Genomic DNA, 27,220 nt, shown 5'->3' with positions numbered 1-27,220 from the left:
TAGCTAAAAATGCATGAGATTTAACTTTAACTTACCCCTGCAGTCCAAAACTCATTCCTACAATGGTGTGAAAGTCAGATTGTTCCAATTACACTATAAGCTTTCTCCAATTTTGTGTTAAATAATAAATTAAACATTGCATACGACTTACTGACATAGATTGTAAGAGGATGTAGCTTAGCAATTTCTCTCACGTTTCCCCTGTTATTTCTTTCACCTCGTTATTAATCATATTGTATTTAGTATCATGAGGCATTTTTAAGCTATATATATATATATATATATATATATATATATATATATATATATATATATATATATAGATAGATAGATAGATAGATAGATATTTTGCCACTATTTGCTCCTATTTGTGTCTTGCTACCTTTAAAAGTTTAGCTACAGATCCTATTTGTTTTGCTAGTTAGCAAGTCAAGTAGCTAGCATTTTGTTAAACAAATTTGGGGTGAATATGGTATGTTTTGGTATATTAGTAATAAATAAATTGGAAATATTGAATTGAGATTTGTGGTATAGAAATCCCAGAATGTGAAATGTGAGGTAGTTTGGTAGCATTAAACTAGCTAACTAGCTGTTTGAGATAAGGCATGTGTATGAGGGGTTTCTTTTTTCTATTTGAGAGCATAAAGGTACAGAGGCTTTCACAGACATTCCACTTTTTATTAGTTTATTTGGTGTTAAAAAGGTGGCTTTTTTGTACTTCAGCATTTTTACAGTACAAAGAAAGCAACCGGTTAGCACTGACTAGCCTTTTCAGCCTTTTCTTAACTTCTCTGTTGCTTAAAAAGAAAATGTACCTTGTGTTCTGTGAGGCACTGGAATATTTTAGCAACTTTTTTTTCTCCCAAATTGAACTTTGCTTAAATGTGCTCAGGAATGTGTTCGTCCTTGCGCGAAGGAGTTGTGTAAAGAGTGTGAAACGAGGGTGTTAGCGATGACAAGGTGGAGCAAGATGAGAAATTGTCGTTGATCAGATTCGCTCCTTGTCATTCTTGTGTCAAAGTAGATTCGAGGCAAGAGGAAGTAAAGCGGGAAGTATTTCAACTTTGTGCTACGCTTAGCGTCGATTAATTGGTAATACATTGTCGACCTTTTTTAATTTTTTGCCCGTGAACGTTAGCCATGCATGTGTAACAAGTGCGACGGCGGGTGTGAGCAGTGGCGGGAGTGTGAGTGCGATGAGGTGAGAAAATGTCGCTGGATGATCCCGATTGCTCCTTGTCATTCCCACATTTAACGGCAGACAGTTGGAGCTCAGCGGTAGAGGAGCAGCGTCTCACCTCCTCCACATGCTAAATGTCAGGAAATAAAAGCGCTCCAGTGCTCCAACAGATCATCCTCTTATCGCTTAACTGCTGTTGCTTTCAAGTCTGCCTGTCCTCTAAGAGCTCACACATGGAAAAAGCTGGAAAAGTTGATGTTATCAGAGCAAAGATGCAGTACATATATAAAGGAGGGGAAAAAAAAGAAGACCTGGGATATTCTATTCATATTCATATTAAATACACAAGGCTTTAGAGTTAGCATGCGTATCGTCAAAGCGACGCTGACGTTATTTTAAGAAAAAAACACAAAGGCTCAGAGCGTCAGTCTGAAAATGAGTAAATCAGATGCAAGGCACAAGAAATCAAGTTAATGATATAAAGACGAATCAGCAACACTCAGGGAATTAAAGGAAGAAGAAAAAACATAGAAAGAAGCAACCTTTCAGACGGATCCTTTTAGTCTTCTTAAGTGATTTAATGACATCCCCAAGGTTGATGGGCTCCCAATTTGGCTGCCTCAGAAGGTAATCGGAGGTGTTTGTTACGTTACTCTGACCGGCCATTTTAATAGGAATGACGCGTTGAATCGATTCATGCAATTACTTTCCAATCCTGTGGCAGCTGCACAAACTCCTAAGACCAAGTCATATATTTGCATAAATTTATCTCAATGATTCTGACCTTGGCAAATCTGCATTGTACATCATTAGATATGACCCATGACCGGCTGATTAGACACCATTAATGTTCGAGTGTTCCTATTAAAGTGGCCACTATGCAAATCTATTAATCATTTAATGCCTTAAGGTGTTGTAGAGTTCAGGAGGTTTTTCTTTTTTTTTTTGTTGAGACTTTTCTTAAAAATCTGGCTTGCCTATCCATGCACAATGCCAAAAATCAGTTCCTAGAAAAACGTGTGATCGGGTCTAATCGTCAGGCGGCTTTCATTCTTGCCTGATTAATTAATTTTTAATATCTTCATTACATGCTTCATGCTACTCCTGAAATTCTAATAATTGTTCTTGTAGTGCTGAATCTCAGAGTCACCTCACTGAGACACTGTACAATTAACGGTACACCTTTAGAAAGCTTGGCAGTAAGAATGGCTATATAATAACATATGTTTTTGCTATAAAGTGACACATATTGTGAAAAAAAACCCCTACATAATACATTTAAAATACACATTATTTAGACACATTTTAGTAAATGTGTAAATCAGGAGCCTGAGGCAGCAAGGATCCTGCTTTTGCTGTGTGAAATGAATGAAATATTATTTGCTATTCTATTCTATCAAGTCACAGTTCATCACGTTTTTCTAAATTATCATCAGACACGTGCGTGTGAAGGTTCTGGAATCTTCTGCATCTAACCTGAGGTGTCAAGCAATATCAGTGCTCTCACTGCCACAACCTGGGTTCAATTACCAGGGATTAATTCCAGTCACTAAGGGGTTAACTCTTAGCGCCAGTCCCAAGCCTGGATAAAACTGCCTGGAGGGTTGCGTCAGGAAGGGCATCCGGCGTAAAAATCTTCACCAAAAACAAATACACTATATTGGCAAAAGTTTTGGGACGTCTGCCTTTACATGCACGTGAATGTAATATGGAGTTGTCCCGCCCTTTGCAGTTATAACGGCTTCAATTCTTCTGGGAAGGCTTCCCACAAGGTTTAGGAGTGTGTTTATGGGAATTTTTGACCATTCCTCTAAAATCAGACATTGCTTTTGAATTGTGGTTCAACAGTAGCGTTTAATAAAACAAAAAGGTTTTCAGTGAGTTGTAGTGTACAGTTTAAACAGTATAAAATGATATGGAACATCAGATGCTCAGCGATGGTCTGTGGAGCAGAAGGGGGCGGAGTCAGCTTTTGCTTTGGTGCTGTACATTGGAAATAAATGAAAAGTACATTAAATAAAGAATTTTGGAGCATTTCAATTGTGACAGGACAATGCCATTTTGTTTGTTGTGTTTCTACTTTACACATAAGGCAGTTGTATATAGTGTATAATTATATCATCCGTCATGGTGTTAGTGTTTACTTTCCCCTAGCACAACCTTAATCTAGTGGCTAATTTCATTAGCTATACTTTAAAGGCCCCCATTTTTTTTACCAGCTGGTTGTTGTGTTGCCTTTCATGTACTTTTCACTCTTGATTGTTTTTTAATGAACAACTACAGCAACAGCTGTAGATTTATTTATTTTTGGCTGCTAGTACCTGACTTAGCGTAAGCAGATTCAAAGACTTGTGTTCTAACTTCCTGTCTGTCCCCCATTGTGTGCTTTGAACACGCTGGCAGTCATTGTAGCGACTCACCGGAGTGTTTAGTCCTTTCATGTGACACAGCAAAAGGTCTGATCGCGTCACACTCGCGCAGAGAGCAGAAGCGAGTGCACGATGTGTCTAAACGTCTTGTGTTCGGAAAGCCTAGTTAGTGTCAGCTCTCTGCTCGCGTGTACGTGTCTGGGCTTTAAGCTCTGTTCTTTGCCTGTGCTGTGATGAGCGCAGCTGGCTGGCTCCGGCTCTAATTGCGTTCGGGGAGGATTAATTGGGGCACCAGCTTGGATCCAGCCCACATCCAGGTAATTTAAAGATTTTATCTCCCCCCATTGCCGCTGAGCGCACCATGACTCTCAATATTTGTGTAAAATGATTAATCATGCTAATCTGAGTGCCGTGCCAGTCCCTTTTCATTGGTTTTAAGAGAACAAGTGCAAAATGGAATAATTCATAAATAGGTCAGCGCAACAGAGAGCTTCATTTCAGAAGTAGTCGCTGGTTAAGATAGTAGTAATAAAGAACATAATTAATGTGCTATGGCCAAGGAAAAATCCAACCTTGAATGCCTTGCATATTAATTTCGACTTTTCATTCCTTTCAGTGATATTTTGGTGTATTTTGACTTTCATGGCTTCCTTGCAGAAGGCTAATGATGTGGGGATGTAGTAGCTTAGTGGTTAAGGTGTTGGAAGGTTGTTAATTTCGAATCCTAGGTCCAACAAGCTGCTGGGCACCTGAGCTAGGCCGTTAACCCTCAGTTGCTGTATAAAATGCAATAAAAATTTAAGTCGCTCTGGATAAGGGTGTTTGTCAAATGCCAGAAATGTAAATGTAATGAGAGCGATGCAGCAGCACTTTAGCCTTTGATTACGTTAGCCTTAAGGTGCTCTATAAGCTAGTGTGCTTTAAAACAAAATTTGCATTAAGAAGATATGTGGTCAAAATTTACTCTCTCTCTCTCTGTCTCTCTCTCTCTCTCTCTCTCTCTCACCAATATAGACCATCATTCTGCACTAGATTCTCACCTGTCCAATCAAATTCTCTCTAGAATCTGAAGTGTCCTGCCCCTTGCCAAAGTTGTAAAAAACGTATCATTGGGTGTTTGAGTTCCTTCAGCTTGAAGAAGGATGGATTTATACATAGCATTCTGACAGCATTTTTCTGATGATTTCTGGAGGAAGAACCATGTCAAATAAAAATCATTCCTGGAAAACAATTCTCCAATACATCATTATCGTCCATGGTACTAACTGTCAATTGCGGCTTATCCTGGGCTGTGAGGTAAAGCTAAATACTATTGGTTATTTAAAAAAGGGGGAGGAGCCCCTCAGTATGCCCCACATTGGGGCTTTTTAAGCTGCATAAAGGTTTCCATGTGTAATATGCCATGTATCAAGAAGAAAAATGTGTATAAACAACCAAATTTACAGCTTTACACCAGATATGCTGACCTTTGACCCTAGGTTATCTATCCAACCCTAATCCTGTCTTGGTATGTTCCCTCCTCGGATTTTCCCTCCCTGCCGTGTATCCTCCACTGACCTGCTTACTCTGAGCATTACTGTATTCTTTCTCCAGTGATCCAGAGTGATGGATCTTATGGGCGGAGAAGGTCAATAACCCGTCCAGCCATATAATCAGCAATAGCGAGGCAGGGTGTGACGTATACACCGAAGCGTCGTGTTTAGCAAATGACTTTGAGGCGGCCGTCGCTGCGGCAGAAATCTCAATCGGAGAAGGGTCTCGGAGAGGACTTTTAATTGTGCCGGCACTAAAGGATGAAATTGAGCAGGAATGAAGTGCTTTTGGCGCATCGATTTTTTCTCCCCAGCTCTGAGCACAGGAGTGTGTGTGTGTGTGTTGGGTGGGTGGGTGAGATAGATAAAGAGCATGACAGCCGCATCCCACTAACTCACCCCGGCAAGATGTGAATGTGAATAAGATGCCCGTGGTGTGTAAACGGAATGCTTTTTTTATTTTTTGAAGACAAAAAAGGAAAGAATAGCATCCTTTAAGTGATATTTTGCTGTTCAGAAAACAACCGAAAGTCCAAAGAGTTTGTAAAAATCTATATTTCATTATTGTGCTTTCTGTTCTACCAGCACTTATTTTAAATGGCTGTGCATTCCAGCAATTTTCCGTATATAAACTTCAACCACAAAGCCAGATTCAAATACCACTTCCAGAAATGTAATGGCTATACAAACAGGCCAAAGTCTTTGTGCCAAATCGGATTCCTCTTTAATACAAAACTAAATTGACTTGCACCGCCATCTGTGAACAACTCTGCTGATTGCTCTTGATCACTGGGTGTTCCTATGGTGACAGGTGGTTGATTGACGTCTGGTGATGAACCTTGTGGCAGCTCGATGGCTCTTGTGCAGCCCCAAGGTTGCCATAGTGATGAAAGGTGTCTCTCCCACTTTCCTATGATGACGGAGAGGCTGAGGACGAAGTCGTCGTGCCGCGTTTTCAAGGAGTCTCCCGTTTGGGTTCTGGGGTTTTTTTGGCAGACGTGAGCGGTTTCTCATTTCACGTTGAGGGACAACCATCTGTCTCCAGCCTCCTCAGTGCTTCTTTCAGCATTCCTGTTTTTCTCGCACCTCATACACAATTCATAAATAAAAAAGTTGTGAAGCTTCTTTCCCAGTTTGCTTTCAGAATGTTGTACCAGGAAATCTGACCTTCATCTCATCAGGTCCATGTTCTCACCAATCCTTTAGGAGTTATCTGTTGGAATGAAGAAGTTGAACAGGTTCTGCTGTACACACACACAGTGGTGTTAAAATTGACCATAGTTTCTCAAAAACACCCAAACCTGCAGTATATCACAATCTCTGAGCAATAGAGGTAGCAGAAGACTGAGCACTCTGGTTGAAGAAGGGGAAGCAGCAGTGCAGGGCCACTGCGGACGGATCGTCTTTAACTGAATGCCAATTATACAGGCAGGCCAGGCTTTCGGCTACGGGGGAAAAAAAATCCCCGGATGCATTGCTATGCAGACCCCGTTCCCTTTCACAGCACAGAGACTCCACAGCCGAGAGTAACATAGAGAAAGACAGAGAGATAGAAGTAAGGTCTACGCTGTGTTTCGCAAACAACATGCCGCCGTTTGTTTTGATTAAAAACTGACGCCCCAAAGCTCAAATCAGTTCTGTTTTCCCCCTCCTCACCGTTATATCTCTATGCTGGAGTACTTTTTTACAGACTGTTGCATTGCCACATTAAACATGCTGTTTGTTATTTCAGCTCAGAATGTTCCCGCTCCTCAGGGGGTGAGCTTATCTGTCATGCAGTTTAGCTCTTGGGGTAATAAACATAAAAGCAAGAGCTATTTCATATTTAATACGTTTACCTACAGGAGGATGCTTTCACTGTCTGGCAAACATAATCATGTGTAACTGTATGAACCAGTGTACAGTGCAATTAATCTAGAGATGTTTTTGGTCAAGGATAAAGGTTTAAGCCTGCATGACTTTTCTGATTAATAGCATCGTTATAATAGCAGACTTAACCTTAATCGTAATTAGTTTATGGCTTAAGACATTTCGAAGTGGTTTGTAGTGGCGTTATTTATTCACGTTATCTATCTGAGCAGTTTGAATTTTTTAAAAACTGACACAATTCTTAGCCCAAAGCCATATGATCAATTCACTAATCGTTTGAAAAGTCTGAAAAAAATGTACTGTTTCTAATGAGCTGTCTTAAAATGGAAATAATTAACATAAGTGTATTAGGGGCAGCTACAGAATGCATGAATTGCTCAGGTTTAACACACAAAAAAAGACTTGATACGCTACATTACATACAGTTATTTTCCATATGTCGATCTGCTACAGCAGCAATGTCCGGCCTTATCCGGAAAAATCCGGCATGGGTGTGGGTTTTCATTCCAACCCAGTAGAATTCACACCTGAATCTATTGAAAGCCAAGATCAACTGAATAAACAGGTGGAACCATGTGTGGCTCCTGCTTGAGTGAAATTCACCCACATTGGACCTTTCGGAAATAAAATTGGACACAATTGTTCTACAGTTGTTTTTAAATTTCGATATATCCACTCCACTGAAAGACTTGCATTCAGCTGACCAGTGGTGATTGACCCCTGTGGGAGACACTGGTCTGGGTTTATCTTAACAGTTAACCCCTTGGATAAACTGTCAGGTTTATCCAGTCCTCAATCCCATAACTACTTTCCTTTCTTGTTCATTTCAGTGCAGCTACTAAATAATTCATAATAGAGCTTTAAGGGGTTAAACAGCTGGAATAATGCAGTTGCATGCACTTCGGGCATCGTAGGTAACCACAAGGTGAGAGACATTTCCCTTCCACTTTCCTAGAAATATAATTCAGTAACTCCACGCTTTTCCCCAAAGTAAATATTAGGACAGTAGAGAGGAAATGTATAAATTATGGAGCAGTTAGAACCTAACCGCAATCCATCTCTGTCAGTGGACGATTTGTGGTGACCAGCTAAATGTTCTCCATCTGCCCAATCATCTGAAGCCATAAGCATAACCTCATCTAGTAACAGGTCACATGAGCTTATGAAACACGGGGTGGGGTGATACTTTTAGACTTTTAAATGAGAAAATTTCAAAATTAGTACTTTAATAATAATTTTTGGGTTATTGGTGTTTTAACAAACATTATAGTCATTGACAGGTATCTGTTCAAAACTATCCCAAAAGCTGACACACATGAAAACCTTTACAGCTAGAGGAAGTGTAGATTAATTTACATTTGTGGCATATGGCAGATGCCCTTATCCAGAGCGACTTACATTTTTTTATCTCTTTCTATACAATTGAGGGTAAAGGGCCTTGCTCTGGGGCCCAGCAGTGGCAGCTTGGTAGATCTGGGATTCAAACTCATAACGTTCTGATCGTTAATTCACTGATACCTCTCCTAATACTTTCATAAAGCATGTGAATGGGATCAGGAAGGAGTCACTTAACGCCCATCCTCTAACCCAATGACCAAAAACGTATCCTAATTTTGTGAGAAAACTGCACACCTTGCAACACTTATAGCAATACTAGTAGTATCAGTAGTTGATGTATTATGGCCCTAATTACACAAGTTGCCCTTGTTTTGTCTTTTGCATACCTCATGAGAGAAGAAAGCTCTGTTAATATAGCAGCTACTGCAGTATAAAAGTTTCACAAGGGAGCTTTCAATGGTATAATAGACAACATAAGAATAATGTAGCATAAAATCAAGAATAAAAGTCTACAACTCAAGAACAGTTTCAAAGGGCAGGATAAGGATAAAAAAACTCAAAAAAAAACTCTTACTACTCCACCCTTTGAAATCATTGACCATGGCAGTAAAGAATGTGGTTCATTACAACGCATGATAACAGCAAGCACCTTCACTGCTGTTTCAGAAATTATGAATTTCTCACATGGCTTAATGGTAATAAGTATGTGTAATGTGATCTGGAAAAGAGATAAACAGAAATATGATGTGGAGAATAGGAGAAAAAAGTTGTATGGTACACTAATGGGATCTTCGGTTAGTCTCTGTGGGAATACCCTTAAGGGTTCTGTTTACAACAATGCAGTGGTAGGTTTCTCTTTCAGAAATGTTTTCAAAAAGTGGAACCTCTTTAGAAAGCTATAGCCATTAACTATCTAAACAATCCCTAACAAACCATTCTTAGTGAAAGAAAAGGAGCACTAGATCCAGAGAAAATGTCTCAACATCCCTCTGAGTGCCAGTGTTTGTCTTAACCAAGATAATACTTATCAAAGCTCTGAAGGTTTTTCAGTCTTATCTTGACCATTGTTATTGCTTAGCCAAACTTTACCTGTCACTGACTAGACAAAAGTGATCGCATTCCCCCAGAATGAGGTACCGATACCAGCAGGTATCACAGCTGCAGTAACTCAAGTCATGGCAGAACAAGTCTTCGGTATGCAAACACTGATAACAGCTGGCCCGTTTGTGGTGGGAGTAGAGTACACTTCTCTGAGGTTATGGTGGGAATCTTAACAAGCAAGGGCTCACAGAATGGTCTTCAGCCTGTGTTGCATTCTCAAGTGCTACAACACTCAACAAATACTTGACCATGCGGGCAGATTGGTTGTTTGGGCACTTGGCCACAGATGAGTAAGAGACCAGAAAGTAGTTCGTTTGTGTCCTTGAAAACTCTGACCACAAGGGTTGAATAACATGACTGAGGTTTTGGAGAGCATTGTGCAAGTGAAGAGCATTGACAGGAGCAGATGTACATTCTTAGCGAAAAGGCTTCTGGTGATGGTTAAGGGTTCTACCTTTCTAATATGGAAACCTGCTGTGGTAGGATTCCTCATATAACCTAAAAGCTCGTATTTTTCTGTGTTTTTAACAATGCATATTCAAGGTGGATGCTGCATTCATTTGACGATTCAATTATTCAAGCCCACAAACTGTAAACTGTACTCATGGTCAGTGTGTGGTAGTGTGACGGTGCCTTTATATCATGAATTTCTTTCATTGGTAGTATGAGAAAAATATTATATACCTCAATGTATGGCATCTACCCTTTACGTGTACATATCATGACTTAACTCTTACCATGATCACAGTTTCCCTATTACAAAGCCAGAGATAGTTGTAGAACTTCTTTAGAAAGCTGCAACCATTAACCATCTAAAGAACCCCTGCGTAACCAAAGCTAGAAACTGACATCAATTTGTTAATCAAGTTTACAACAGTTTAGCAAAGTGTATTGATTTATCCCTAACGAGTATTATTTCCAAAGATGTAAGAACTGATATATCTTAGAAGATACTGCCCCATTAAAGGACCAATTCCTGAACAATAGATTTGCAGCAATGGATTTGGTATTCAGATACAGCACACAAGTGCGGACAAGCTCTGGCAGTGTCTCCTAGAAACATTTGTGCCTTTCGTCAGGCTCAATATTATCAACTATGTCTCAAATACATACAGTACTATGACCTAAAAATTACACTCCCATCAAGCACATAGAGGACTGTTTAATTTATTCCTAAGGTTCTATGTAGAATTCTGTAGTGGGGTTGCTTTCCAAATTTGTTAACCATCTTAAAGAACCTTTGAGAAAATGTTCGGTAAAGACTCTAGCTTTCAGTGGACTGCCTTGCCACTTGCCTTGATGCCAAAGTCACTGGGGAAGGTACTAGATCTACCGAGATCTTGAACACATAGTACTTACTGAAGATTTAAAATAATAACACTGTATGTCAAAAATTTGGAGCTAAGATTTGTTTAGTTGGTGTGTTGGTATTGTAATATTCTTTGTCCAGTGATTATACTGGTGTTGCACCATGTGCAACCTGGAGTCTGTCTTAAGGGACGTGGTGCACAAGGCTGGGGGACACCCTGGACAGGGTGCCCGTCCATCACATGGCACAATTGCACACACACACATTTACACACTATTTAGAGACAATTTAGAGAGGCTACAAGATACGTCCCTGGAACAGGAAGGAAACTGGAGTACCAGGAGGAAACCCCTGAAGCAAACGGCATGCACACATAGCAGAGGCATGAATCAAATCGCCAACACCTGGAGGTGCAAGGCAAATGTCTTGTAACAACTAAACAACATGCCAAATATAAAGCAGCACATGTGTAGCAGCCATCTTGTTTATGCTTAGCTAAAATCTAATATAACACTGACACTAATCTCTGCACTGGGGAGTATTTCTTTAGCCACTGCGGAGGCTTGCGACATTGTCTTCCAAGTGATTAAATCCAAATTTTTGCTCAACCCATCAATTTTCACAGCCATTGTGATGAACGCCATGCATTTTCCAAGGTGCCATTTACAGTGAAACATAAAATATACTCTGACATCTGTTTTCAGGATTACAGCTAAATCACTTTTATTCCCCGTACCGAATTGGAGCGGTACATTTTCAATGAGAGATTTCTCTCAAGCCTAGCCTTGCTCTAAACTGTCTCCATCTATATTCATCCCTACTTCAATTGCTTCCCGTGTTTCATCTTCCCTCTGCCTCGTGTCTTTCATGTCGTCCGCTCGGAGAGGTGTGCCTGGATGGAGGGATGAGGCGGAGAGGTGAGACAGAGCGATGGCTGTTAGCTGTCCAATTTTACGCCTGGCTACTCTTCCCTCGTTTTGTGTTTCTCATTGTGCATTCTCTAAAATGCTCCATCAGACGCACATTTGGGTTGAGATGGAAAAGAATGAGATGTCAGAATTGAAGTGCCATGACGGCTTCATTTAGGAAAACGGAACTCTCGTTGGGTTTTTTTTTTTAAAAGGTAAATCCACTCTGTGAATGACTTGCGTAGAAATTTTTATCATCGACATTGGTTATTTGGTGTCCAAGATTTATTTTGTGAAGAGTTTAAACTCAATTCACTGACAGGTTTTAAGCTTTTCCCAAAGTCACCAATGCCAATCGACTACCTCTTAACAGCTCTACCAATGAAAATACATCTCTGCCTAAAGAGAACGATGCAGCAGTGACTTAGTCCGTTAGTCTGTCCGGCTCTTTGACTTCCTCATCTGTACGCTCTGTTCAAACAGATCAGGTTCCAAAGCTTTAAATTTCACTCTCATAATTCATTCAACACCATTGTTCTAATCATTTTATAGATCGGTATCGAGCCGAGACAAATCTCTGAAGCGGCTGTGATGTATAGCTTTGCGGAACTCTGAGTTGCACCAGTTCTCCACAGCTTCTAGATCACATTTTTCAGTGAACATCACTGGAAAATGGTGAGTGAGTAAAGAAACACTTGCTTTTTTTCTCCTTTGTTTTTTAAAGCTAGTAGCTAATAACCTGCCTGTTATCCCTTTTTGAGATAGTAACGATAGTAAGCAAAGACACAGTAACTGCGCTACACCAGAATGACACACGCATTTGCTAAATTCTCATAGGAATAACAAAAATACAGCACTAAACCACCTGATTAGCATCAGGAGCACAAAACACATCAATATAAACATTTATATTGTGCCATACTGTGTTTCTTTTAACGCTGATCGCTTTATAAAGCAACGCCTGAAAGCGGTTTTATCCTGCGTCTCAGATCGGACACCTAATACACACTCTCTTCAGTTAAAGAGAGTTAAAGTGTTTATTTGTTATTTCTGAAAAAATGCAGAATTAGAATCTACACTGCACAACTTGACCTTTTTGGAAATGCCGTATCGGTACATGTGTATGATCATGGGCTACATGACCTTCTACGGTCTAAATTCTGAGATGTAACGTAAACTCCTGTTTATGTTTGGAATCAAACACATCCTGCAGTCGAGGGTCTGCTGGTGCGTGTTTGACCTCGGGTCAGAGCAGTAATGGAGGAATTAAATTACCCATTAGAAGCCCAATGTGAGCAGGCTCTTGCTTTGGTCCTGTATGACACACACACACACACGCACACAGAGCTCTGTGTCTCTATGAAACCCTAAGTCACATTTTGCCTGTAGTGTTGAATGAGGGCATTGTTAAAGCCTCAGTGCCTCTCTTGACCCCTTCTGGCCCATTTCTGGGGTTCACACACACTTGTCAATCCTTGTCTCCAACACCATCACTCCTGATGCACACCAGAACCCACTGAGTTTATTGGAAACACACGTGCACACACACACGCACACACACACCCTCACTTGCAATTATCTGTACAGCCTCCGAGCTCATCCTCTTTGAAAGGGGAGTGGAGGGTCAGGGGGTGGTGAAGGTTACTGGAAATGATCAGTAATTTTTTTTTATTTTTTTATCCAGGATCTACCTTTTATATCTTTTATTTCATTTTTCATATGATTATCTCTCCAATTTCCTCACCACTCCGGAGCAATTTGATGAAATTTCAAGAGCTCTTTGGATAGCCTGGTTTGAAAATGCGTGGATTCCCCACTCCCAATAATCTCTTAATAACTAGAAAGGAACAAAAATCATCACCCGAGCTTCGCTTCCTGCTATCTGCTGTCTATTGCTAGCAGAACAGGAATTTGTCGAATCTGTATATCCCTTTCTCTGAGTTTATGAAAAGCTCTTTGTCTGTGTCGCGGCTCAGACATGCATTGTGCTGGAACTTACCAGGGACGCTGACCTCGATAGGTGGAATCCTGTCCTTGACTGCAAATATTTCTGATTATGCACAGCTCATGGGTGACTGGAATCTCTTTGTAATTTATAGGGGGTCAGGAGGGAACAAGCTGATTGAAAATTCAGGTGGTGTTCATGCCGCTAAGGAGGTTTTTTTTTTGCACCCGAAAACATCAGACGTCACCTGTGCGATTTTCTCCTCCACTGGGTTTTGGATGTAACTGCAAGGCAGGGAGTGAGAGGAGACACACTTCATAGTGAGAGGAGTGTCATTATGATAATTTTGGGCTCCTGTACATGTACACACACACACACATACATATACACACACACACCCACTGTGAAGGAGAGGGGAAATCATTTATTTGATACTTCACACATGAATTACTGGTCATTCAAAAATAACTTCACATTTCAAGGTGCAGTTTACATGCACACACACACACACACACACATTAAGAGGTGTCGTTGCTTGGTTGCTTCATCGATCGTCTAAATCACTCAGCACTCCAGGGTGCAAACGTGTGTGTGTGTGTGTGTGTGTGTGTATTTGGTAGGAGCGTATGTTTTTTTCTTCCCTGCTATAGATTTGTGCTGTCATCCAAATATTTTTTTTTACTTCCTTGCTACTCAGTTTGTTAATTCATTCATTTGTCCATTCATTGATTCATTCATTGATTCATTGATTCATTAAATGATTCATTCCTCCCTTCCTTCACTCACCTACTTATTGTATATGTCTCTCTTTGTTGTTGCTGTGTTTTTTCTTTAAAATAAAATCCCTAATAGGGCTAATTAGAGCATAAGATGCGGCCACAGATTTCGTAAGAAAGTGAATCAGACCTCCAACTCTGAATCTGAATACATTATTGTCGAATTTTCCCCAAGCTTGGACAGCCAGCATCTGTTTAATCGAACCCCGTAACATTTAACACTGGTATAATTTGACTACTTCGTGTCGCCTCACGTATAGGCATCCGAACACACACACACACACAGCCATATGAAAACGGCGTACACGCATTCAATATGTGCTGTGACACGCACACAATCGGTTCAACTCCATTTTTTGGAGGTTTTTTTCTGCTCTATTGGTTTCTGACACCGTTATCGGTCCTGCTATTTTGTGCTCACACTTTGTAGAGAGATTATGGATAGGTAACATTCTCATTTTCTCCCTTCAAATGAGACGGAGAATGAGAATGACTCTGGATGATGGGGTTCAAAGAGTTTTAATTGAAATTCGCACCGAGTCAATTCGACAATAAGGAGGGTTTATGACTTGGCCTTTACTCTTCCATGAGCTCCCTCTCACATGGCGTATAATAAAAGTCGTAACCTAAATGAAATTAACTGTGTCGTCACTTAGACAAAACATTGCGTTACCAGTCAAAACGTGCCATTTCTTTCCCAGTGTTTATTAACAATGACAATCCTGTCAGGCACGGATTCCCACAAGTGGTCATTTTTTAATCTTATCTCCTTTTCCACTGACAATTCGGCTAGGGTTTGTGGCCTATTTTTAGTGTTTCACCTGCTGTTCCTGATAATTCTACACGTGCTGTATGAAATCGAGTTGTCTCAGTGTTTTGTCATGCTCATCCTACACAGATCTGGCCGAATGAAATCCCTAGTCCAGGCTCTTTGGACAAGATTATATATTTAGACGCTTTCATAGTAACTTGCAGAAGTATCACAAGATATTTTTCTTATTCAACCAAGAAATAAAAATATAAACAAAATAAAAGTTTAAAATATTCTCTTGCTGGACCTTGATTTATTCTGAATCGTAACAGATTTTAATAGTCATGCTTTCATGGACGAATAAAGCGCAACATAAAGCCATCACATGACAACAAGCTCTAAACCGAGCCAAGAGAAATAACTAGATGTGTGTAATATCTTTAACGTTCCGCCTCGGACACTTTCTCAGAAAAGGGTGATAACGATTGGCCGTGTCATTCCTCATGCTTCGTATAACCTTATGTCCTTGTTTGTGTCTAGCTTGGCATACTTTATTACATAGCGTTTTATACCGTATTTTCTGGCCTGGTTGATTAAGTTTCTGGACACCGGTAAATAAGCCTGGGCAGCACATTAGAGCTTTCTCTTGCCAGGAGGGCTAGTTAATTACTTTATGATTTGTCCACCCCTGCAGTGTTGGGTTCTGTTTGGGCGTAAAGCACAAATGTAACCTCAGCCTGATTATCTGGTTATATAAAAAATGGAGTAATTTGTTGTCTGGCTAGCTTCTGTACATGTAGGTGTAAGGAGCTTGACTATTTATTTCACACTTGTTAAAAATCAAACCATGCTATTTATTGTCAGCTGGGTGTCATTATTTACGTCTCTTTGTGATGCCTAGAAGTTCTCAATCCCCTAATAAGAGCAGCACAGCTTTCAAGAACCTTAATGACTTGACTGATCTCAAGGTTTTCCCTTTAAGAATAAGACTGACCTGAGCCATGTAACAGCCAAGGCCAGTCTTAAGTGCTTTGCACATTGCCCTAATTCATTGATTTTTTTTTTTTTTTGTTGAATAACCTGTGTGTGTGTGGGTGTGTGAATGGCGCATAGTCATCCCCATACATTACATCCTCTGTCACCCCGGTCCCCATTTCCATACATTCGAAGCAGCATAATGTGTGTCGTGGAAGTCGAGCAGGATGTATGGCGCTGCAGCGGAAACGAGGTGGCCGTAACGGAGGAACAGGGTCGTGCATTCAGATGCGTTCAGCTTACAATTGTTGCACTGAGTATTTCCAGGCCATTGTTGCGAACTGAAAAGACATTCCCCTTTACATGGTTATATAAAGGAAAAAGATGGAATGAATGACCTCTCATACATATAACCCATTGCTACCCTTAACCTTAGCCAACCATTTCCTGCAACACATACACGACATAAAAAGGGCATGCCCTGGTCTGCAAGCATGGCTTTGTTTAAACCAGTGGTGTGTAATTAACTCCATGCAGAGTTCAACTCCCATTTAACCCTTAGAAGCAGCGATCTAAGTTATGCGGGAACGCTTGGGACGCACGTCCCTGACAAGAAGCAGGGACGTAAGTTATGCGGCGACGCTGGGGACGCATGTCTACAAAAGGTATCAGGGATGTAAGTTATGCAGGGGACGCTGGGGACGCATGTCTGTAACACCTTGTTAAAAAGCCCGGGTTTTGAAAGTGTAGTTCGTTATAGTGATTTATATAAGGTTGTGTCAGAAGCTGATTCGAGTACTTTCTCAAAAAAAAAAAAAAAAAATCTGTTGGTTCGAGCAGGATGTATGGCGCTGCAGCAGAGGCGAGGCGGACGTAACGATTCTATTCAAATCCCAGGCTCGGATTACTGTCTGTATGGAGTCTGGAATGTTCTCCATGTTCTCTGGCTTTCTCCCACCTCCCAAAAACATGTGATAGATGGACCAACAACGCTACATTGCTTTTAAGTGTGCTTAGGTTACATTCTCATCTCACACCCAGTGATCCAGTGTTTTAAGCTCCAGATCCATCACAACCCTGACCAGGATAAAGAAGCTACTGATGTTGAATTAATGAATATATTCATTAAAAAAATCAAATGCAAATATGATGTGAGGCTTTGGCTCGTGCTGTCATTATAATGCCTGGTTTATCAATCTACGGGATCACTTTTCATTAGCTCACTTCCCTTTTCCTCATAACGGCTCCCAGAAGGTAAAGCCGATGTTCTAATAGTGTAGATGATGATAAACCATGATGATAAACCTTATCCCTGTTGTTTTAACAAACAACCATATCGTTCTGGGATTGTGGGTAGCTTTGGTTTTAGATTTACTTTTACTTTTTAAGACAGGAATAAGAAAAGAACATTTATACAGTTTTTCATACACTGAAGTGACTCTGATGTTCTGTCAAACAAATCTGGCTTCTATTTTGGCTTATATTTGATCCTGCATTTCTATTTGTGAATTGTGGAAGAGATCTTAAAATAAAATAAAATAAAATAAAATATATATAGTCTAAAATTGACAGATTAGCCTACGTTTAAGCTGTTTATATATTTTTTATTTTATTCTTATTTTAAAATTTTGTATAAAACTTTCAGTCACACACTACAAAAATAATCTAGGCCAATGAAGATATCTAAAAACACTATATTCCCAAATTTAACCTATTCTTCACCATTTTACTTCATTTCCAATTACGTACAGCTTGTGTTTTCCGAAAATGGTTGTTTTTCTGAACAATCTTATGCCAAATTCTGTGTTTTATGAAGCAATTGAACGTTTTCAACTTGAAATATCCAGAAACTGGCACAACCATAATTATGTCATAATAAGAAATATTAGATCAATCTTTTCTTATTTTATTTCAGCTAAATTTGATAGTATTCAAATTATTATTTTTTATTTTATTATTATTATTATTATTATTATTATTATTATTATTATTATTATTATTATTATTATTATTATTATTTTTGCTAAAGTATATTTTTTGTAACATAAAAGTTTTTCAGTAAATATTTCCTTTTAAAAATAAATTGTGTTTTTTCCCCTCCACTTTAGTTTCTATTTGTTTGCAGCTACGCAATTCAGAACCAGAAAGGAAAAAAAAATCAGAAAAAATCAGAAAATAGTTGAGTTTGCGCTAAAAATTAAAAGTGAAAAGTATTTTAATGTATAGAAAAACAACACCTCAAAAATGAACCTGTGTAGAATCTGTATTTGCTTGCACACACATTTGTCAGCTGGTACAAAAATTCTCTGATGCCATTTTATTTGTTGAACATCAAACCCCATACAGTGAAAATACATCTCCAAGGTTATTATGAAACTAATCCTATGGTTAGCCCTTTGGTATTTTCCATTTCCGGCCTGTTCTTTGGACATTCCAGCCCTCCTGTACTTCGGAAGTGCAGACAGCCATTTTGGCATGATTCGTTTGTTCAGTAATCGGGTCACAGCCTTTTTGATGAGGAAGACAATGCTCCAGTTCCAGTGGTGTTCCCAGCACATTTTCCGCCTGTCGGTGTGCAAAATGCTAAATGTTGATGTGACAGGCTGCATGGTGACCTGTGTGCGTGTTGGTCCACGCCCAGGACAGAGGCTTTCACCTAGAATTAACACAGTGTGCTCACATGAAAGCCGTGCTCATATCAGCTTGTGTTAGCGTCTGTGCTAAACAGAACCGGTCCACAGAGGCATTAGCGAGAAAAAGAGACCATAAATAATTCAGTTGTCTGATCGCTCCATTTAAAGATACTTAGAACAGATGAGTGGAGAGGTGTTAACTACACACTGGGGGATTTACTATCTGTATATGTGTGTGTGTGTGTGTGTTTGTGTGTGTGTGTGTGTGTGTGTGTGTGTGCGCATGAATTCAGAATTAACACTCGGATGTGATAGAGATCGCCTAATTGCGGTTCTGTTCGTCTGAATTGCTACAATAAGTTTGCTGGCCAGAATCTTAGTCCCTTATCATCTGGCAAGCTTAGTGATAGTCAACCATTTTTTTTGGGGAAGCCATTATGCTTGATAGTGGAGCTTTGGCAGTCAGAGGCTTCTTAATTGAAAATGTGATTAATATTGCAACACTGAGACTGGAGTGAGATGTTGCTGCTCCCTGTAGTGTGAAAAGTGCAGCAATTGGTAGATTGTGCCATGTTTGTGGAGCTTGTGTTACCGAGCTAGATTTACAAGATAGTTTTCCTCCTTAGAATTATTGCTTTAACATCTAATTTTATTTTATTTTTATTTTTTTTATCTTTAAGACAAGACCTCTACTTCTGACTTTTCTTAAAGGTTTTTCTATTTAAAAAAATCTATTCAAATTCCTCATCATTTATTTTTTCTTCTTTCTTTTAAATGTTACTCTTAATCCTTTGTACATGCTTGTAATCCTTTTCTAAGGAAATGGCCAGGTTTAATTAAAATCACTTTCCCTATCACACTCCTCTCTCTCTCTCTCTCTTTCTCTCTCTCTCTCTCTCTCTCTCTCTCTCTCTTTCTTTCTTTCTTGCTCCATAAATTTTAATAACTTAATATTCAGAACACTGAAGTATAACTAGAGCTGGGTAATGTGAGGATATAATATTGCTTAGTTTTCTGGAATGTTCCAGTTTCTCATGTGTATTTTTTCAAACAACTCATATTCAGATTTTATTTTATTTATTTATTTATTTATTTATTTATTTATTTATTTATTTGTTTATTTATTTATTAAACTCTAATTGGAAACAGATGTTCTGATATTAAAATTTATTTATTTATTTATTTATTTATTTACTTTTCCAAAATTATATTTCTGTAATGTCCCATGTTTGTTAGCAAAGCTATATATCTTATGATACATACAGTGCGCTGTAGAAATGTCCTCGAGTGTCATTTTACTTGACTGCAGTGTAGGCAAATCATATTCGACAAGTCAAGGCCGAAGCACATCGTTTTTTAAGCTAATGTGAATTTTACAGAGAAAAAAAACAAAAGTAGGAGATCGGTGCACTGTTAAACATGATTAAAGCCTGATTAAGTTACATGAACTTCTTTCTTCACTTTAACTCAAATTTTCTTGACAAGTGAAACTTAAAGTAGTTCATTGACTTGATTTCTAATAAAGATTAGCTTCAAGTTGAGACGACTCACATGTTCAAGGCAGCAGATTAACTTTTATTTCTAATTTTAACCATACTGTGGTTTACAGTATGGTGGATGTGTTATTTACTACACAAAAGTGTAATTAGCAAGTTTAATTTAGTAAAGAAATCATTGTTTCGATCTGTTCATAGTTACATTCAATGTTGAAAAGAAAGTGAGGATAACTAAGTTACAGTTTTAGTTCTGGAAACTTATACTATAATATATAGAACATTTATATAACTATTTATATATAATTTATATAACATTTATATAAGAACATTTATATAACTATAAAAGTTCCATAAACATCAAAACCTTCTGACCAATCAAATCTGAGACTTGAATTTCTAGCAAGATTTTCACGTAATTAAAAAGTTTTAATCCTAAAAGCTAAATTTTTAATTGCAAGTTTGCTTGAAACTACTCTTTTTTGGCTGAAACCTAGTTCTAAATACGATATACAGGACCACACTAACTAGCCGGTTGTATTAGCATGGCAGAATTTGAGAAAGGCAAACATCTTTAAATTGAAACAGAAAGCTCTGCGTGTAGCAGTTTAACAAAACCGACTAATGAGCGCGGCTGTGGCGCTGGTCGTCTGTGTAGAAACTCTAGCTTCAACTGTGTGCCTAAAGCAGCCAATTCATCATCCATTGTGAGTGCAGCTACAACGGATTTTGTCTTTGAATAATAAATCATGAGTGATGTGGGTTTTGGACAGCTGGCTGGCTGCAGCGAGACCCGACTAGCGAAAAAAAAGAAAGAAATGAAGTAAGATGGATGTGTGGATGCTTTGAGCCCGAAATCTCTTGTGGAGAGTTATATTTTGTTACGGCCATTTTGATGATTTGGTTAAGCTGTTGGCTGCCAATGGAGATAAGGATTTAGCGATCAAGGAATCAGAACATTTCGAAAGAAAAGAAAGAGTTTCTTGCTAATTATAAATGATGTTGCAAGGTTGCAGAAGTCTTGGGTCATATTTAGCGCTAACCTGAGAGCATGGTTCAGTGTTTCCCTACTTGCTCTGTGCATGTGTATGTTAGTGATAGAGAAAGAAAGGGAAAGAGCTGCTGCAGGATTTGTGCCTAACAGCAAACTAGTGCAGGCACAACACTCTGCCTCTGCTTAGCTGATGTAACCCAGCGGAAACCCGCGCTTTTTCCCTTCTCCCATCCCGCAATCAGCTTATGCCTGCGCACACAGGGTTCGGCTGTAAAACACACCGCTGTCATTATGTCATGCAAATTTTGGCAGGTCTTTATGACGAAATAACAGCACATGTTTTGCTCAACTCTCATTTGTAACTCGTCACTAGGAGTATGCCAAACAGTTCGAGTTTCTCAAGCCGTGATTGAGGTGTGCGAGTACAGGGGCAGGCACCTAGATAGGGCTTTTTGAAAGACGGCTCTTGTAGGAGCGTGTACTGACTGGTTTAAGAGTTGCGTTTATAGAGTTTAAAGAATATCGTTAAAGTATCTACGATTGAAATAAAGACCAGACTGATCTTGCATCAGTTTTTCTGTCTTTTGCATTTCATTTCTTAGAATTTGACCAAACGACCTGCAGTTAGCTAAAGATGACTCATATTTTACAATATTGATTGCATAGTTATGTGAGTATTTTGCATATTCAGCAGTAATCTAATTACTTGCCTTAAGTACAGATCATTTTTAAAGAATTTCTTTTATTAAAAACGTAATAAACAACACCACACATTTTTACCCATTTTTTACCCATAGTTAAACTATTAAATATTATGGAAGATCCATACGAAAGTGAGTACCTGTTGTTACTTATGTTACAGCTAGAAACAGTTGTTCGCCTTGGTAACTTTTTCCCTGAAGTTTATAAGACAAAAAAATGCTGAAAAATTCCAATGTCCTGCATCCTTAGACATTCTTTTGTTGAATAACTTAAAGTTACTCTGTAGATTTCTTCCAGAAATGTTGAAACCTTGAGGCTGATCAAATCGAAGAAAGAATTTAACATAATAAAAACGTCCCAAAATCATTGTTTACATTTTTTTAAAAATATTCCTGCAGTTTTAAATGACCACATTTTAAGTTGCCAGATGCCCTTGTGCCCAATTTTCACAGAATTATTTCCTGACACACCTCATGTTTTGACATATTAAGCAATCTGAGATGCTTTTCTGCTCAGCAGTAGTTAGCTGAGTTACCAAAGACTGTCTAATTGATTTGTCTAGTTTCCTGTCTAATTGAACTAGTCTGGTCATTATCCCCTGACCTCTATAATCGACAAAGTATTTCCGGCTGTAGAACCTGGATGTTTTTTTTTTGTTTCTTACTTGTTTTTGTCTTTGTAAACGATATCCAAGGAGATAAGTACTTTCTGAAATACTCAAAGCATACTCCTTTTATAGTCACTGAGATTACATTTATTCCTGGTTGTAATGTTTGATATGTACATTCTTATTCCCAAGCAATTTCAAGTACTTGGTTGTATTTTCATTATGCTGGTCATTTTCTGACTGGAAAATGGCATGAAACGAATTTTTAATAAATGTGCATGATTAGCAATTTTACGAAAATGGCTTTAAAATGCTTTGATAAAAATATCTACAATATATAACACCGTTGCAATATACTTTTGATATCTTTTGTTACGTATTATATTCTCCGAAAGGCAACAATATATTGCCATACCATTTCACCCACACTTATATTTAACACTTCAACCTGACACCTTCAGCTTTAGTTTATATTACCTGATAAGTGATTAAATAATTCATGACTCCCGGATCACACCGATAAACGTCCTGGGATTTCATTTTGAAGTATCTGTATGAACTGGAATACAAAAGATATATTTATTTGCATGCAAGCAGTCCGTCCTGTCAGTTCTGAGCTACGTGAATGTCGATCAGGACTCATATAAATCATCATTTTTATGCTGCTGTTCCAGGAGCCTTGTATATTTTAATGAATCTGATTACATGGATGTGAGGGGGCGGGAGGGTGGAGCTGTTATTAAATCAGCATGCACGTTGTAGAGATGCAGGAAACAGTGGGCTACAATGATTGTTCTGGATTGTAAGTCTTTATAAAAATGGACTGACTAGTAAATACTGTACTGATCTCCTGAATAACCCTAGTGTATCAGAGACTCATGTAGCAGAGTTTGGAGGTAAAATTCTGTATAATCTAATGGAGGAATCTGTGAAAGAAAAGCTCGAGGCTTCGGTGTGACCTCACTATTGTAGTCGTTGTGATGACTGAATAGAATTGTGTAACTTACACACTTGTCAAGTATAGCCCAGGGCTGACGATTGAAAATAAAGTAATATAGAAGGATTAACAGAGAGAAATACGAAGGACTTAGCTGAAAAGCAACCTCGGTTGGAATTGTGCTCAGGGCTCCCATTAGTGTCATCATACTTCACAACTTTTAGCCTGAAATTAGCTTATTCACTATTACTTGCTAGTTTATTATCTTGCCCCAGGATAAATCCCAAACTAGCAGCTGCAGTTTTCTCCTGCGGAACGGTACTAGACCACTGTTTGCTAAATCACAAGGCTAGTTTCCTAAATAATGCTAGGCTTGTTAGCATGCTAATTTTGCGACAAGCTAGTTAGCTGTGTAAGAAGCGATTGTAATTTTAACAACAGGATCATTTTGAAAATCTACTAACAAACAAGTATGATTACAGTGGAACCCCGGTATACGAATTTAATTCGTTCTGGAGGCGAGTTCTTAAGGTGAAAATTTGTAATGTGAAACTAATTTTCCCGTAAGAAATAATGTAAATGCAGATAATCCGTTCCAGCCACCAAAAAACATTAGCAGTATTCCCAATACGAAGCATATGGAAACTGTATAGCTGCTTACAAAGAACTGACCCAAGCCAAGCATTCCATGTCAAGGCTCCTCACAGAAAGTCGTGCCACCAGGCTTGGGCTAAAAATAGAACAGACCACCCACACCACCAGTCTGTCAACAAAAATCGTCCAAAAATTTCACCTAGCTTTTGAGCGAATGCTGAAGGCAACATTGGTATCGTGGGTTGACTCTTTCCAAACAGCTTTCATTGAGTGAAAATAATTTCGTAAAATTCGTAAACTCGCTTCAGTTGGCTTCGCTTGGCCTTCCATTGATGCAAATAAGTTTTGAAAGGTTTCCAGATGTGCACGCAACTTAGCCGGCATTTGCTTCGATTCGGTTAGTTCGTATACCGAAAATGCTTCGTATGCCGATGCAAATTTCTTGCAAAATTTAAATTCTTAAGGCAAAAATTCATAGGTTCCACTGTATTAGCTACAAAACACAAAATGATTAGGCCAAACTTTATTTCTATATACTTGTATATAAGTATACTTACTCATTTTATTTTACTTTTGCTATACTAGCAGTTTAAGCACGATTAAACAAAATTGTACTATACTTTTTTATACTTAGATATCTAGGCATTGTATAAGAATTACACTATTACACTATTAGGCTAATTCTATCTAAGGATAATTATTATTATTTACTTCTGAGTATACTTCAGATTTAGTTTACGTTTGCTATACTAGCAGGATAAGTATGAATAAACAGGAGTGTACTATATTTTTATACTTAGATATCTAGGTATTTATTTATTTTATTATATTATTGGTATGCTGAGTATAAAGTAATGAAAATTCCACCACATTCCACAGTATGCTACCTTCAAAAATGTTAAGAAATTCGACTTGAGTAGTCAAGATAATGGATTACTTTAAGTTTCTGGAGCTATTAGGTTTTACATTGTATTATGTTGTTTTAAAAGTTGCTCTGAAATTATGTCTGCTTGTCTGATTGGATTGGTAGGTCCTATTGGTAGTGTGTGTGTGTGTGTGTGTGTGTAGGGTGACTCTAGGGTGGACACTTTCTTGTTGTTTCATGTATCAATGTGCTACTAAGATCAAATTGTGCTCATTAGCAACAAATCGATTTCACAGTTGGAGGCAATACTGGAAATGTCTTAATGCTTGGCACGGACAAGAAAAAAACCCCGGAGTGTTTTGTGCTGTTGTGTTTTTGGTTGATGTGACAAAGATGCTGTAAAATCCTGGTGTGTGTGTGTGTGTGTGTGCTTAATTATTTAAGCTTCAGAAGAATTAATTATCATGAAATGGTCCACTTAGTGTGGCTGAGGGTCTCATTACTCGCACTGTAATTAAATTCAACCTTTTCATCTTCAGGAAACCTTTGTGAAGTGTGTCTAAGAAGAAGAAGAAGAAATATCGTGTAGTTGGTAAAAAGTCAAAAAAATGCCGGATCAGCTGTGCGAGTACTTCTTGAAAAATGGAAGAAGAGAGATGCATGAGACGAGGGAGAGCAGGAGAAGGATAGGTCATCAGAATGCTAATGGAGCTAGAACAGGCTGTTTAGCATTGAGCGCTAATGCAATTGAGAGCAGGGAATCTCACGGCTTTAAATCTGCCTCTTAAACACTTGTCTGACCGCTGCTCAGCCTCGTACATTTATTATCACTTGCATATATATTCAGGCATGGACGTCATCAAAGGCGTCTTACATATACAGGCCATCTGCCACATCACACACACACACACACACACACCTATATACTCACACACACAACCACTCACAGAATAACACATCATTATAATGGCCATCACAGAGCGTTATGTGAAGTCTAATGGGGCTTTTCAGGGTAAAAGCTTCACTGAGTAAGCGAAAATTCTCACCATTATCATCATCATCGTCATCATCATCATCATCATCATCTGGAGTCTTCAGCACTGTCAATGCTTATTAATCTCCTCAGTGTTTATGTGACAGTATTTTCCAGTCCATCAATACAGATCCCTAAAAAGAAATAAAATAAATAAATTCCTAAAAGAAATAAAATAAATAAATAACTAAGTAAAATAGAGCAAGTACTAATGTGTCTTTATTTCTCTGTGTTCTTCCTGCAGGGGATCGTAGGAAGTGGACTTTGGTTTGACCTTTGCTCTGACTGTGCTTGGAAGTTTACACACCTGTGTATATCTTAGAAAAGGACACACACACACACACACAGGTAAGGAGAACATCCTGTCATTATGCTTTAGCTCTCATTCATCCTCAGCGAAGCCCCACCCCTTTTCACAGGCCTCGCCGTGTCTCTGTGATGAATTAGCTGTCAGCGGCGGTACATTATTCCGTCTTCACTTTGGTCTCAGAGGTGGTATTGTTCACATTCATTCATATTTATGAATCCAGGAGTAATTATACATTTTATAGAACAGACAGATGGGAAGCATTGTGATGATATGACAATATGACGCTTTTGGCAAATTTTTAGACGATAGACGTCCTCATCATCATCATCGTCATCGTCATGTGCAGACTTGCTCAGAAGCCTGTACCTCCCTCCTCCCCCTCTCCTTTGCAAACAGTGAGACGTTTCTCGCGTGGTAACCACGACGACGCGTGTCTTCGCTTGGTAACCACGTGCAGAGCGTGCTTTCATTTTTTTTCCTTCATTCAAATGGTTTTGGCGCAGCCATGCAAAGGAGCAGCTGCTCTGCTCCTGCTCTCTTATTCTGTCTCTTCTCTTTCCCGCATTTGTCATTGTTTTGTCTCTCTTGTGCCCTCGTTTCATTTTTTATTTATTTTTTTTTTTACACCAGAGCAGCAGCTGAGCGAATTCAATTCTCCTTTCCTCACGTTCCTTCTTGATCCAACAATTATTGTTAAACGATAAAGCCTTCCAGAATAAGCAAATCCTACTAGAACAGTGTCGTGATCTCATGACTGTGATTCTATTCGGGGTGCCATTACTTTCAATCAGCTAGAAATCACTTGTTTATGCTTCTTGAAGCAAATCTAAGGGCTTATCTAGTTTCAGAAACGGCAGCAGAGTTGCTGTGACGTTATGGGAGACACCTGAAAAGTCCAATGTTTGCCGGTCAGGTCAGTGTAACATTTGCATGGTGGAAAAGCCACTTCACTGAAGGGGAAAGGGACATGAAAGCTGCACATTAACTTCCAGTTACTTT

The 27,220-nt window shown here is 38.8% G+C and overlaps 1 protein-coding gene across 10 annotated transcripts in view; it reads left to right on the top strand.

Annotated features, from left to right (window-relative positions):
- LOC131349118 (adhesion G protein-coupled receptor L3-like) overlaps nt 1-27,220 on the top strand; it is a 296,639-nt gene that overhangs the window by 14,505 nt on the left and 254,914 nt on the right. For all 10 annotated transcript variants that reach the window (XM_058384515.1, XM_058384522.1, XM_058384514.1 and 7 more), the window contains exon 2: nt 26,156-26,259. The gene's annotated coding sequence lies outside the window, so the exon portion shown is untranslated. The remainder of the gene's footprint in view (nt 1-26,155; nt 26,260-27,220) is intronic.

The sequence above is a fragment of the Hemibagrus wyckioides genome, linkage group LG29 (assembly GCF_019097595.1).
Source record: "Hemibagrus wyckioides isolate EC202008001 linkage group LG29, SWU_Hwy_1.0, whole genome shotgun sequence".
Classification (NCBI taxonomy): domain Eukaryota; kingdom Metazoa; phylum Chordata; class Actinopteri; order Siluriformes; family Bagridae; genus Hemibagrus; species Hemibagrus wyckioides.
The sequence above is the reverse complement of the archived record's forward strand: the minus strand, read 5'-3'. Positions and strand labels throughout refer to the sequence as shown.